Raw genomic sequence first — 12,608 nt, 5'->3', positions numbered from 1 at the left:
GCAAAGATATGGAACCAACCTAGATGTCCCTCAGTTGATGAGTGGATCAACAAAATGTGGTATTTGTACACAATGGAATTCTATGCTGCTGTCAGAAAGAATGACATCGCCCCATTTGTTAGGAAATGGAAAGACTTAGAAAAAATCATATTAAGTGAAGTAAGCCAGACTCAAAGAAACATAAGCTCAATGGTTTCCCTCATTTGTCATAATCAGTAGAAACCTTGGGCTCTCCTAGCAGAGATTTACAATAGAACAAAACCTAGATACATAAAGCCATATAGTATGATGCTAAGTAAAAGGACCTCTAGGATATAGAAACAAAAGCCATATAATGAGTGATTGTGTCCTTAAAGTACTGTTATCTCTCATCTCTTTTGCTGTCCCTTGGTTATCTCATATTGTTACAGTATCTCGCTTTGTTATCTGATATATTGGATATATTTGTATTTGGTTATTTGAAATTGGATAGGGAAGGGGGGGAAAACAAGATGAGGGTGGGGGTGGGGGGAGAGAAATGGAGACCAAGACATGAGAAAGGGTATCAATGTATGTGAAGTAATGCATCTTCGATCTGGCATCTTCTATTTGTAACCCTTCTATTAATTACAGTAAAAATATATGGAAAATAAAAATAAAAAATGAACTCCAAGAAATGGACAATAAATGCTATTTTGTTTTTTATTTCCCTCTTTTTCACTGTATTTTTTTCTGTACCTCTTATCTTATTTGTAAGTGTATCTGTTTTGGGGAGGGTAAAAGAAAAGCACAGAGAGAGTGGAACAAAGTGTGAAAAAATGCAGCAGTGATACATACTAGACAGTATGTTGAAAATGAACTATACAAGTTCATAAATGTAGTCAGTAGAAAAAGCTTGGAGAAAGCAAGGGAAGGGGTGACACTTTTCAAAAAGAAATGTGCTCATTATCTAACTTATGTAACAGTAATCCCTCTGTGCATCACCTTTACAATAACAATAAAAAATAAACAAAAGCAATAACCCTTTAATATCCTTCAGGATTTTCTGAGTTGTCTAGGCTTAACAGAATGTTTCTTTTTTCAATTTCCTTCTTTTCTTCCTCCCTCTCTCCCTCCCTCCTTCCCTCCCTTTTCCTTCTATACTAAATATATATATATATTTTTTCTATTCTTACAATTTTACTAAAATGGCTTCTATATCTGGCAGGCTGTGGGAAATGCCTCATTTCTCTTTCCCAGCAGTTCTCTGTGTAGTTTGGGTTTCTCATAGAGAGCAACAACCAAGCTCCAATATATATATATATACATATATATGTATATATATATATAATTCTAACAGGCCTGCCGATGCATGTGGACTTAGCCTCTCTCTCAATATTATATTTAGTAACATTCCTATACACTGTATGAATACAAAAGACTATGTGTTCTTTGGGTTACCAACAAATAAACATCTCTGTAATTCCCTTGGAGTTTATATATTTTTTTAACAAGGATTGCTGTCAGGAGATTATAGAAGAAGCTTTAGTTGGGTACCATGGGATGCTCTGAAACTAAGACTGACACACAGTTGATTCACCTGGAAGGCAAGGCAGCCACTGGTCTCATAACCACACCATTCAGGGTTCATCTGAAATCATTTCTGAGAAGAGGAAGGATATTACAATAGTTGAACAGGAAATACATACCAAACAAGAGAAGATGGTAATCATGCTGTTCCTGGGAATAAGAATACTGGCAAACTTGACTCTACAAATCCCATGAAATACCCACACTATAAAATTGTTAGTCATTCTTCATGTAGCTTGACTTTCAGGTTCTACAAAACTAAGACCAAGATGCTTAAGTATGGCTCGGTAAAACATTTCCATAAAGCCAAACCTTATTAAGAACTCCCTTATTAACTTGACTCCTACATATAAGTGTATTTTAAAATCCATATTTTCTCATTACAGCTGTAAAAATTTATAGCAAAGGAGAATTTTTATAAAAGCATAGCATGCCTTATTCACTAATTTTTGGAAAGAATATTCTAGTGGAAGAAAAGAAAAGAAGTCATTGGTAGCGTCAAAGCTTTTACCCACAATTCCCTCATGAAAAGGCGGAAATGAATACAGTAAGTAGAAGACAAAGCTGAAAAGAGAGGACTTATACAAGGAGGAACTAAGAGAGCTGGAAGAATGAGCAGACTTCCAGATACATAGAACTGAAACCCTGAAACTGAAACTCAGAGTTACAACTTGTGTATCTAAGCCAAGCTGAAGGCACCATTTGCTGACAAAACTTTAGTAAAGGCTACTGAAAGATATAGTTATTTGTGAACTATTAGCCTGAAGATAACTGCTTTACATTTATTGAAAAAGTGATTAATAGGGGGGTTATATTCACATAAGTAGAAAAGGCATGCATTTCTTTTTAAACATTGTTACCCCTCCCTCATTATCTCCTTTTTACCACTCCCCACTTCCCTTTCCCCTCAAGGTGTAAAGTTCATTTCCAACCTAGTGTGTAGTGAGTATCATTGTTGCATTAGATCTTCCTGTCCTGCTGATTCTGATTCTCTTTCCCACAGATCAGATAAGCTCACGTGCAAAATAAAGGATACAGAAAAGCAAAACAAAAAGAAAAAATAGAAATAACAGCATACAGGACATAATAAGAAACTCTTGTTTCAAATTTTTGGAGTTCATTCTGATATATTTTATTATATATGGTCCTATCCACTTAATGATTGGGCTATTGTTTTCCACTGCTAAGAATATCATAGAAATATTCTAGTTATTACAAATGAGGGAAAACATAAAATCTGTGTTTCATTGGTCCTGGATTTCTTTGCTTACTATAATTTTTTTTCCAGGTTTTTCTTTTTCCTTATGAATGGGTCAGTGTCATTCTCTCTGGTGGACGCTAGAACTCCATTGTGTATGTGTATCACATCTTCTTGGTCTATTCATCTACTAAGGGGCATCTGGATTGGTTCCATATGTTAGTTATGGTAAATAATGCTACAATGAATATGATTGTGCTGATAGCTTTACTATGGCCTTATTTGTGGTCATTTGCTTAAATGACCAGTAAGATTACTGGGTCATAGAGTTGCTCTATGTTTAGTCTATTGAGGAACCTCCATACTCCTTTCCAGAGTGGTTGAAAAGTTTTCACTAGCACTAATAGTGTAGTAGTGTTCCCTTTGGCCACATAACTACCAACATCTGTTGTTATTAGATTTATTAGTAATGGCCATTCTAACTGGGTTAAGATGTCATTTCAAGAAAAGGCAGCACAAAATCAAAGACCCAACTTCAAAAAGACATAATTTTCATGTCGCAAACTTTCTCTTAAATCAGTTGTGAAAAGACAATCCCATATTCCCTCACGCTATAATGCACTCTGATATCTCTGTAATGAACTTTTTCAGGTGGTTGTGGGGTTTGAACTCTGGGCCTTGGCACTGTTCCTGAGTTCTTTTTCTCAAAACTAGCACTCTGTCAACTTTGAGCCACATTGCTATCTGCTCTGTGATGGATTTTTAAATAGCACACAAACTCAAAATTTGTAGCAGGAATACCTTACTCAAGGAATAATTTTGGAGCAAGGAAATATTTTTTTGCCAGTCCTGGGGCTTGAACTCAGGGCCTGACCACTGTCCTTGTGCTTTCTCAAGGCCAGAGCTCTACCATTTGAGCCACAGCATCATTTCCAGCTTTTGCTATGTATATGGTACCAACGAATCCAACCTCAGTCTTTGTGTATGAAAGGCAAGCACTCTACCACTAGGCCAAACTCCTGGCCCCAAGGAAACAATTTCTAAAAGGTCACAGTATAGTTAAATACTGATAAAGTCTATGAACGCCATATTATTATTTGAATAGTCACTGGAGTGCAAGTGAGCACAACCCCTGGAGCAATGGCTTTCTTTTAACTTCATCCCTATAAGTAGGAATATTATTCAGTTGAACCAGAAGATAGGTAGCCATCTTTGCTCTCAGGTTCACCACACGCTTGAGAGCCACATGATCGGAAGATGCCATTTTAGCGTGCTGATTTACTTACAGAATTAATTGTCTGTGTTACACTCAGATGTTTCACACCTGAAGAGTGTCATTTAGCAGAGATACAATAATTTAGACATAAAGCTGTTGCAGCAAGCTTCCCAGCAATCAGGGTTAAAGTTAGCATACTCATGAGAGAATGCAAGTACATCATTTTATTTAAACAAGCCTGCACATATTGTATATTTTTGTGCACTATGTTGCATTATGTCTGACATCCTATTCCTGAAATTTGTTAAGTTTCTGTTTATTCTCATCTCTGCTTTATGTTCTATCACTGTGAAACAGAGTGATTCTCACACACTTCAGGAATGCAGTATTATTTCTTTACTTAGACTGTCTCAGAGCATTTCTTGGATTCACACTATGTTGAGCAATCGTCTGTGTTTTTCAGTATTGGGGTTTGAACTCAGCCTGTGCTAACCTGTTTGGTTTGTTTGCTTGGGTGGTGCTTGTTCTACTTGAGTTTTGCTTCCAACCCAGTGTATCTTGATTGGTTTTAGAAATGAATCTACCATATTTTGTTGCATACCTGTTCTTTAGCCATCATTTTCTGAATCTCAACCACCTATGTAGCTAGGATTATAGGCATGAGCCATTGTGACAGCCAGGTTGAATAATTATCTTTGGCTTTATTTTGTATACAAAAGGAATTTAGGTGTCAGTATTCTGGTGAAACACCTGGGTGGATTTTATGATATGATGGATCTAAAGCAAATAAATAAATAAGCTCATACATCAATAGCAATTGCTCTTTACAATATTCTCTATGATACGATCTTCTTTTTTTTTTTTTGCCAGTCCTGGGCTTGAGCTCAGGGCCTGAGCACTGTCCTTGGACTTTCTCAAGGCTACAGCTCTACCACTTAAGCCTCAGCACCACTTCTGGCTTTTTTTTCTATATGTGGTACCCAGGAATCGAACCCAAGTCTTCATGCATGCTAGGCAAGCACTTTAACCACTAGGCCAAACTCCCGGCCCCTGATACGATCTTCTTAAAAGACCTTTTTGCTCAATAATGTAATGTATTTTAGATTCTCATTGAAGGCCAATTATATGATTTTGAATGTTATTACAAGTTAACCTTTTGCTAACAATGATTTCATTGGTAGTATGAGACACATAGGTATTCCTAAATTGAATTTATTGAACCTTTTCCTTCCAAGAAGAAGCAGATTAAATGTTTCCACTCTTATCCAGGTGGCTCTATGTGGGATGAGGCAGGTAATGACAACAAAAGGACTTTTGGGTTCCAATACCACATCAGCCCATATTGAACAAGGCATATTATCAAATGCAACTGCTTTCTGGTTTTAGCACATTACTGGAAGAAAATGAGAAGTAAATTCATTTGGTATACAATGCTTTGGCTTACATATTACAACAGATTTAACGGGACTGGGAAACAAGCCATATTCTAGACAGTGGAGACTGAGTCACCACTAAATGGTGCCTTGGATTGTCAGGATGTAAGCTAGGAAGGAATAAAATGAAACAACATTTCTTTGTTCTAAGTGTTGGTGGAAATTTTATTTTACTGTGTTTCTCTGATCAAGCAACAGCCACTACTTGATACCTTCTGTTATTACACGCCATTGTACTTCCCTTGGTTATTTCTGTCTTCCCTCCCCTATGTCTACCTCATAACTGAAGGACAAGGTGTATGTAGATAGAGACTTGGTTTGGGGCCTTCTTACTTCTCCATAACTTGACCCATTGCAGATAGCTGATAAAAATATTTGCTGAAATCCTAGTCTAAAATTCTTAGGAGCCCCAGATTCTCTATTTGAGGCACATTTGGTGTTCTTACTCAGCAAAAGCTATGAAAAGCTTCAGGATTTGGATAAGAGCAAGCATGATCCCTCTGTCAAACAGCTCTCTCTATCTGCTCTGTCTCTTTGGGGTTTAGTGGGAGAAAGTTCGATCATGAAATGTGATTAATTTCTGATACATCTGTCCTTGAGCACATTAGTAACTAAAAATTATGACAAATGTTTAAAAGCAACAGATAGTTTGAAGTTCTTATAATATAAAATTCACAAAAATGGTTAAATAGGTGGGAATACAAGCACAAAGTAAACCCTAACTAATACAATAATTACAGAAACCCGACAAAGAGAAAAGCAGAAAATCAAAGAAAATAAACAAACTTTAAAATAGTGTTTAAAAATAGTAACAAAATGGATGAACTCCTAGGAGAATGTTGAAAAATAGAAACAAGTCATAAATTTCTAATAGCAAAAATGAAAACACCTTTGTGAACTCAATACCAATATACACACATTCACTCAAATACTCACATTCATAAAAATACATACACTTTGCTTGCCAGAACTTGCCACTGGTTCATTCTATTAAATATATAATGAATGCTAACACTTTAAACAAGTTTTTCCCAAAAGACTGCAGAATATCACTTATTGCCCAACTACATTTTTGGGGGTGTGGTTTGTGGTGGGGAACCTTAACACCAAACCTTGAAAACAACAAATATCACAAATCAGTAGCCTCCAGGAAACTAGGCTTTAAGGAAATATTCACAGATCAAAACTATTTATGATAATACATCATGACTAAATGGATTTTATTGCAGAAAGTCTGGGTTAATTTAATACTCAAATTCCATGTAATTTTCCATATTATTTTAATAGAAGAAACATCAATACTATTTTAATAATGCATAAAACGTGTAACAGACATGTTACAAATTCTTCTGCAAACAGTGCTAAGAATTTCAATTTTATGAAGGATAAAATAAGTCCTTACAGGTAACATTTTACCAAATAGCCAACTGTTGCATGAATTCTTAACAAAGAAAGTATAAATAATTGTATTATCTTTGACAGCATCTACATGGTTAAACATCCTAGCAGATTTAGTAGCTATGTAGACCAATGACAGAAAGATGACACAGGAAGAAATAAAACTCTCCATATGTAGATGACATGCTTGTTATGTAGAAGATCCTTAAAAATCTATAAAATGGCTGTAAGAAATAGCTAATGATTAGTTATCTTCACAGTGTAAGAATTTAATGAACAAAATATATTGTATTGATGTATATTAACACAAGTATTGTGTTACCAAATGAAAATCACTCACTGGAAATGCCAAAATAATTAAGGCTAACTAAAAAATAAAGAAAGAAAAAACAATTTTGCGGAGGAAAAATTTGAAGACTAAAGCAATCAAAAAGATATGCTTTGTTCATGGAGTTAGAATTATCATGACCAATAAATCAGCTGTAGAAAATTGATCTATAGAGTCCATAAAAACATTATCATAATTACTTTTGAAACATTTTCACAGAAACTAACAAGTCGATATAAAAACATAAAACTCTAAAGAATTGTCACTTTTAACAATGAACAAATATGAAGCAATTAAACCAGATACTTTCGATACTTTCGAGATGTAGTATAAAAATATGTAGGAAACAGTATCTAAATGGCAGCAATATCAAAGACTAGGTTAATAAATCAATTCAAAACATGAATATATGTGCATAGAATCACACACACACAACACACACACAGAATCATCTGATTTCAATAAATGAATCAAGAATTTAATGGATAAAAAAAGTTTTTCTACAAATGGTACTGGAATGCATATTTTACAAGATATTTTTAAAAACCTACACCTTAGCCCCTTTCTCACATTATACAAAATATTTATATGAAGTAGATTACTAAGCTAAATATAAAAATTGAAATCAGGGCTGGGAGTTTGGCCTAGTGGTAGAGTGCTTGACTAGCATGCACAAAGACCAGGGTTAGATTCCTTGGTACCACATACATAGAAAAAAGCTAGAAGTGGTGCTGAGGCTCAAGTGGTAGGCCTCTAACCTTGAGAAAGCCCAAGGACAGTGCTCAGGCACTGAGCTCAAGCCCAGGACTGGCAATAAACAAACAAACAAACAAACAAACAAAAATAAATAAAAATGTAAATTGAAATCATAAAAATCTTCAAAGATATAGCATGAGAATATCTTCCTAGATGGTCTTAGATTTTTTAAGTAGATAAAATAATAAGTTAATTTTTTTTAAATTTAAACATCTCTTAATTTTTAAAGCTGTGAGGGTTAAAAAAAAAGACAAGCCATCTTCCATCTATACTATGTAACATCTAAATAATTTGTACAATTCAATGATAAAAGCAAAACATGGCCAAATGAATTGTGGAGAGCTTTAAAATATACAAATAAATACATGAAAAGTGAGAGAACTTAATCATCAAGGAAATGAGTTAAAATCACAGATATCCAATTAAAATTCATTAAGTGGCTAAAAGTAAAATGATTAATTGGCAGTACTGAAAGTGGGTAAGCATCCAAACAAGTTTTCTAAGACAGCATTGGTAGGAATATAAAGTGGTCCAACTATATTGTGAAAAGTGTGAAAGAGTTAAGAGTAAATTTATCACCATCTGATTTAGTCATTCCATGTATGAAAAGATTACAATTTTGTTTTTATAATTATTTTACCTAAGCATGTACATACTAATACCACATTTTAAATGACTATTAATTGCAGCTTCATTTATAACAGATAAGGTTTGAAACAGTGAGGTATCCATCAATAAATAGACAGTAAAATACTATTACCCACTAAAACCAATAAACTACTAATGAAAAAAAATGAATAAATCTTAAAAGACATTACGCTGAATGAGAGATTTGCACAAGCAGTAGACACAATGAAATTCCTCATACATAAAATTACAAAATGAGTATAAAAAAATCTGAAAAAAAATTAGTGACTGAAAGAATGGGCCCAAGATTGAGTTACAAGAGACTGAGTGATGAAATGTCCTAATTATTGGTAGAATCTGTGATAAGGAGATGTGTATACTTACTAAATACATAACCATAACAATATAACCATAACATCTCTATTTTTATGCAGTAAATTTGAAAAGGAAAAACTTAATGGTGAATATATATGTCCCAAAAGGCATATATATATATATATTTTTTTTTTTACTTTTCTACTGATTTTGCAGTGCTGGAATATTGGACCCAGGCCACTGAACAAATTCAACAGGCATTCTACTACTTACTGATCTACTTTCCTAGCTTCTCGATAATTCTGACATGTACCTAAAAAGGAGAAATAGACCAATGGGAAAGTCAATAAATGGATACACGCATACTAAAATTTCAGTGGTATACTCGATGTGAAGAATATCACTCTATTTGTGCTTATGTTTACTATATGTTCTTAAATCTTTATTCTAATTTCACATTAATTAGGGTAAACTCTGAGGATATTAAATGCAATGTAATTATAATCATAAAGCTTTTTAACATAATGTTAAACATATAGTAAGTACAAAATGAGTTGCGTTATTAAGGGTTCTCTAGAGAAACGTAATCAGTTAGATGTCTATATGAGAGGATTGGCTTGAATGGTTCATACAGTATGCCTCTGGATGATCCACATGCCTGACTACGGACCAAAGATCAAGAAAAACAAATAGTCACATTTCATAAAAGCAGAAGAAAAGCCTATGTATGCATTTTTCTGAATTCAGAGGAAATCATTTCATGTTTTTTTTTCTTTTTATTCTCACTTAGGATGATGTTGACTCAAGGTTTGTCTTATGAAGGCTTTGTTATATTGAGGAACATTCTTTCTATTCTTAGGTTCTTGAGAGCTTTTATCATGAGAAGATTTTTAATTTTGTCAAAAGCTTATTCTACATTGAGATTGATCATATGATTTTTGTCTTTCATTCTGTTTATGTGCTATAGGATGCTTATTGCATTATTCATGCTGAGTGATCTTTTAGATGTGCTATTGGATTACATTTGCAAATACCTCACTGAGAATATTTATGTCTATGTTCATTAAAGAGTTTGGTCTACAGTCCCCTTTTATTTTTCTTATATCTCTGTCCAATATTGAAGTGAGTTTAATACTGATTTCATAGAATGAGTTTGATTGTGCTTTTTCTATTTCATGAAAATCTTTGAGGAGTACTGGTGTTAGTTCTTCAAAGATCTGGTTGAATTTGGAAGTGAATCCTTGGAGCCATGGGCTTTCCTTTATAGACAAACTTTAAATAAAGGTCTTAGTCACTTTGCTTGTTATAGACTGCTTTTAATAGCTTGCATCCTCTTGGTTCAATTTTGGTAGGGTAAGAGTATCACTAAATGTATCACTAAATGCATCTATTTCCATTTTCCAATTTATTCAAATGTGCATTTGCAAGGGTGAAGACCCAGAGATTGCCTTTATATTCATTGTTGTAAGTCTACATTCCAAAATGGGGGAATCTGGAGCTCAAAACCACTGGCAGAAAAATAATGAATAAAAGAACAACTTGCTTAAGAAGAAACAAGACTCGAAGAGTCCCCATTTTCTTTAGTTTTTGGTTCTGTCTGGGTCTTCAGCTTATTGAATAGCTTCCCCGTTTTCAGTTCCCTCACTCACATCTTTACCCCCTAAGCACCCTTCACCTTCCACTCTTGGAAATAGCCATAGTCCAACGAACCCAGAAATGTACTTGACCAGTTTTCTGGCGTCTCCCAACCCAATTAGGTTTGACAGCCAAAGCTGAAAAACTGGTAAATATTTTTCTAGATCCTGAAATCTGCATTTTATTGCAGGGCATACAGCTGTTTACATTGTAAACATTGTATCCTGTTCAGCTCAGAGGTGTTAGGGAATTTGGGATTTATTACTTTAAGTTAAAGTTTGGAAACATGTATTAGAGATTTAAATGTAAAATTGTTCATTAACGTCAGAAACTTTGCCTGTCCTTTCTTGCAAACTGACACTAGAAATCTGATGGTAAAAGGTGGATAATGTGATTAGTATTTTAAAGGAATGTTTAAAAAAAAAAAAAAAAAAAGGAAGAAAACTAAGTCCAGACTTGGACTTTTGGTGCACTGATGTCTATAGTTCTTGCATTAGGGAAAAACTGTTATTTGAGTTTAAACTGTCGTTGGAGTTTTAGACAGTAATCTAAACTGCATAAGAGCCCCTTTTTTCTAAAAGGCAAGAGGAGTGCCTTGGGCCCTAGGGGGCCTGAGGGCAGGAGCTCTTTGTGCCCTTAAAGGTTTTTCAATTGCAAATAAAGGCTAAGGTGTTAATTGTTTAAGCCAGTATCAGTAAAAGTTATTAAGAACATTGGAAATGGGTTTCTAAACAATATTTGAAAGTGAAGTTGTCTTATATGTTTAAAGAAAGAGAGAAAAGGAAAATCAGGACTACCAAAGTAATTGCTTAATTGCTATTTCAGCTTGCTCTTGTAACTTCCAGCTAGCCCATTGGCCTTTTCCAGGTTCTAGGTAAGCTCATGCTTAGAGACTATTTCTGTGTCTACCACCTTGTTGCTCTAATTGGAGATACATGGCCGTTTGTAGACTCACTGATCTGAAAACTGCAGTTTTGAGCCAACCCCGGGCAAAGCAAAGTCCCTGTGAGATTGTGGTGTCTAATCTGGCAGCAGAGTGCTATTAAGGCAGAGTTGCTTTGGAGCTTGAAGCCGCAGAGTGCTAGCTCTGAGCTGAACAGCTGGGGGACAGCACTCAAGCACCAAGCTCAGGACTCACAGTGGCAGGGTGCTAGCCTTGAGCTGGAGAGCTGAGGGACAGTGCCCAGGCCCTGAGTTCAAGTCCAGCAACTAAGCAAGTGAATTGCCAATGGGACATTTATCCCTGTGTGGGGAAACTCTACTGGGACACGACGCAGAAAGCCTCTGCTTGGATGGCAGAGATGGTGTCAGATCTTAGTCACTTGTGCTTGGCCGATCAAATTAATCAGAGCCGGGAGGTCATAGAATAGTTTGTAAGCATGCCTTACTAATGCCCGTGCCTTTCATAACTGGGCAGGAACTTGTCAATCTTCTGTGATAGTGGATAGTTTAAAGCCCTAATTGAGCAAAATTTTTATTTATTTATTTATTTATTTATTTTTGACACCAGCCACAAATTCAGGAAAAGTTTGTGGATCTGAGACTTGTGTCTCTATTAATCTGTTTAGATCTGACAACTGAAGCATTGTTAAGGTTGCAGAAATTTAGTTCCCCAGACAATCAAGAAAAGGCTTTTGCAAATGGGTGCTATGTAACTACACTATTGTAGCCAAAGATGGTTTGTGCAGTTGTTAAATGTCAAATATGATCTCTAGTTTGGAGTAAATTATTATTCCTGATATCTAATCCTTGCAATCCCTAATAAACAGGCTAGGCTTTTTAAGGTCCCTGATCAAGCACAGAGACAACGCCCCTGAGTCAGCTTGAAGAAGTCACAGAAGCCGAATCTCCGCCCATCTATCCCCTTTAGATGAAGGGACCAGTCATTTTTGGAAAGTGAGACAGGATAATGAGATATTAGAGATAGTGAAAAGAATAGAAATTGCACTTGTGTTTCTTTTAAAATAAAGATGGGGGATATGTCGGGAGCAAGAGTGGAAACAAACTGTACTTTGATTTGCATCAGATAATTGCTTGATTGTCTTATTGTTTTTTGGCCTTCTCCTGTTCAATTGATCTGAGATTTACCATATGAATGTAACCCTCAACAGCTCCCTGATTAAAGATCTGGATGTAACACCTGGGAGGGCCCTG

Source organism: Megascapheus bottae, chromosome 22, assembly GCF_031878675.1.
Source record: "Megascapheus bottae isolate mThoBot1 chromosome 22, mThoBot2.hap1, whole genome shotgun sequence".
Taxonomy (NCBI): Eukaryota; Metazoa; Chordata; class Mammalia; order Rodentia; family Geomyidae; genus Megascapheus; species Megascapheus bottae.
Note: the sequence above shows the minus strand (reverse complement) of the source record.